The sequence below is a fragment of the Ascidiella aspersa genome, chromosome 5 (genome assembly GCF_963924565.1).
Source record: "Ascidiella aspersa chromosome 5, kaAscAspe10.2, whole genome shotgun sequence".
Classification (NCBI taxonomy): Eukaryota; Metazoa; Chordata; class Ascidiacea; order Phlebobranchia; family Ascidiidae; genus Ascidiella; species Ascidiella aspersa.
This window is the reverse complement of record NC_139451.1, coordinates 10,561,737-10,564,935: the sequence shown is the minus strand read 5'-3', so window position 1 is coordinate 10,564,935 and position 3,199 is coordinate 10,561,737. Positions and strand designations below refer to the sequence as shown.

Sequence of the window (3,199 nt, the reverse complement as noted above, 5' to 3'; positions counted from 1 at the left end):
CAACGTCGCCGACAGGGGGCCGGCTGAAAGCGACCGGGCGACTCGACAGGCCCTCCCGTTTGCCTCTCGACGGTTTCACGTACTCTTTAACTCTCTCTTCAAAGTGCTTTTCAACTTTCCCTCACGGTACTTGTTCGCTATCGGTCTCGTGACCGTATTTAGCCTTAGATGGAGTTTACCACCCGCTTTGGGCTGCATTCCCAAACAACCCGACTCTGGGAAGACGCCGTAGCGCGCCCGCCTGTCGCCGCCATGGGCCTGACACCCGCTCTGGGAAAAGGCCTCGATCAGAAGGACGCGGGCGACCGGCGAAGCGCGCCGTGACGAATTCCGTACGCCACAATTCCGCGCACTCCAAAAGCGCGCGGATTCGGCGATGGGCACATCCCGCTTCACTCGCCGTTACTGAGGGAATCCTCGTTAGTTTCTTTTCCTCCGCTTAGTAATATGCTTAAATTCAGCGGGTAGCCTCGTCCGACCTCAGGCCGAAAGTAAGGACCGGGACTATTCTTCCCGTTCCGCGCTCGCCGTCGGCGCCGCGCGCCGCCGCGCACCTCGATTCCCGCCCTTGAGCCGCCAGCCGTTGGCCTCTTCGAGGTCGACTCGCCGCCGCCGCGCGGGATTCTGGTCGCGATCGTCGCGCATCGTGCCGTGCTGTCTTGAGCGGGACGGGCGCTCGCGCGTCCGACGCCGCAGCAGCCGCGCGGAGAAATCCCCGCGCGGAACGTTTGCAACGCGACCCTGAGGCGGGCGCGGCCCCGGGATTGACCCGAGGCCGCAATTTGCGTTCAGAACGTCGATGCTCAATGTGTCCTGCAATTCACACTAATTCACGCAGCTAGCTGCGTCCTTCATCGACTCACGAGCCGAGTGATCCACCGCCAAGAGCCATCCACGATTGTTTCGCTCGCACAGTGCCTCGCACTATAGGGTGACAAAATAGACCGCGCCGAGCGGTCGGCCAGGCCGACGCTTGAAGCCGGAGCGCGCGGCACCGCGGCACTCGACGCGCAAACATTACCGGGTGACCGAATCGCCGGCCGGCGCGCCGCTCCTCGCGGGTCGGGCGCCGGGTAGCAAAGACTTTTTCTCTCGCTTGTCCGAGTTTCGCGTTCGCCGAAGCGTTTGCGAGACCGTTAATGATCCTTCCGCAGGTTCACCTACGGAAACCTTGTTACGACTTTTACTTCCTCTAAATGATCAAGTTAGATCGTCTTCTCGGACGCCGGCTCGACCGTTGCCGGCCGCGCCAGGTCCAATCGGAGGACCTCACTAAACCATTCAATCGGTAGTAGCGACGGGCGGTGTGTACAAAGGGCAGGGACGTAATCAACGCGAGCTAATGACTCGCGCTTACTGGGAATTCCTCGTTCAAGGGAAATAATTGCAATTCCCTATCCCTAGCACGACCGGGGTTCAGCGGGTTACCCAGACCTGTCGGCCAAGGCGAGCACATGCTGATCCGGTCAGTGTAGCGCGCGTGCGGCCCCGAACATCTAAGGGCATCACAGACCTGTTATTGCTCAATCTCGTGTGGCTAAACGCCACTAGTCCCTCTAAGAAGTTAGACGCCGACCGATTGGGTCGCGTAACTAGTTAGCAAGCCAGAGTCTCGTTCGTTATCGGAATTAACCAGACAAATCGCTCCACCAACTAAGAACGGCCATGCACCACCACCCACAGAATCAAGAAAGAGCTCTCAATCTGTCAATCCTCACTGTGTCCGGGCCGGGTGAGATTTCCCGTGTTGAGTCAAATTAAGCCGCAGGCTCCACTCCTGGTGGTGCCCTTCCGTCAATTCCTTTAAGTTTCAGCTTTGCAACCATACTTCCCCCGGAACCCAAAGACTTTGGTTTCCCGCAAGCTGCCGGAGAGGTCGTAAAACTAACGCCCCCCGATCGCTAGTTGGCATCGTTTATAGTCAGAACTAGGACGGTATCTGATCGTCTTCGAACCTCTGACTTTCGCTCTTGATTAAAGAAAACATTCTTGGCAAATGCTTTCGCAGTCGTTCGTCTTGCGCCGATCCAAGAATTTCACCTCTAACGGCACAGTACGAATGCCCCCGTCTGTCCCTCTTAATCATTACCTCGCGCTCCGAAAACCAACAAAATAGAACCGAGGTCCTATTCCATTATTCCATGCACCATTATTCAGGCGAATCGCCTGCTTTGAACACTCTAATTTTTTCAAAGTAAACGTTCCGGCCGCCGCCGACACTCAGTCAAGGGCACCGGCGGAGAACCGGAGGTGAGGCCAGGACGGCCAGTACACGCCTTGCGACGGACCGGCCGCCTGCGCCCAAAATCCAACTACGAGCTTTTTAACCGCAACAACTTAAATATACACTTTTGGAGCTGGAATTACCGCGGCTGCTGGCACCAGACTTGCCCTCCAATGGATACTCGTTAAAGGTTTTAAAGTGTACTCATTCCAATTACAGGGCCTCGTTTAGAGTCCTGTATTGTTATTTTTCGTCACTACCTCCCCGCGTCGGGAATGGGTAATTTGCGCGCCTGCTGCCTTCCTTGGATGTGGTAGCCGTTTCTCAGGCTCCCTCTCCGGAATCGAACCCTGATTCTCCGTTACCCGTAAGAACCTCGGTAGGCCAGTACCGTACCGACGAAAGTTGATAGGGCAGACACTTGAATGATCCGTCGCCGGTGCGAGACCGTGCGATCCGCAAAGTTATCCAGAGTCACCAAAGGTTGCGGGCCGAAGCCCGGTCGGTTTTTGGTCTGATAAAAGCACGCCTCCCGCGAGGTCGGCGCTTCACGCATGTATTAGCTCTAGCATTTCCACAGTTAACCACGTAAAACGTACGATCAAATGAACCATAACTGATTTAATGAGCCATTCGCAGTTTCACTGTACGAGAGCTCGTACTTAGACTTGCATGGCTTAATCTTTGAGACAAGCATATGACTACTGGCAGGATCAACCAGGTAGCTACTTTAGCGTAGCCCCGAAAGGCCGACGAAGGAGGTGCCGCTGATGCGGCGCCGTCGCTCGGTCGATGCGAAACCCGAAGGCTTCTCCGTTAAAATTTCGTTCTTTGCTCGGCTGCCCGAACTCAGAAAACCGTCACCGCCCGTCGCACCCGCCGGAGTAAGACTTCGTCGGCAGGCCTTTCGACCGCCACGTCGCCAACACCGGCGCGAGCGCAACGCACGCCAGACAACTTCGCCGAAGCGACCGC

At 56.6% G+C, this 3,199-nt stretch overlaps 2 non-coding genes across 2 annotated transcripts; both read right to left on the bottom strand.

Annotated features, from left to right (window-relative positions):
• Positions 1-736: 736 nt before the first annotated feature.
• On the bottom strand, positions 737-890 carry LOC146143243 (5.8S ribosomal RNA). Its single transcript, XR_014501034.1, has one exon. It is a non-coding gene; the product is annotated as a 5.8S ribosomal RNA (ribosomal RNA).
• A 247-nt stretch (positions 891-1,137) lies between these two features.
• Positions 1,138-2,948, bottom strand: LOC146143242 (small subunit ribosomal RNA). The gene has a single exon (XR_014500300.1). It is a non-coding gene; the product is annotated as a small subunit ribosomal RNA (ribosomal RNA).
• Positions 2,949-3,199: the final 251 nt, after the last annotated feature.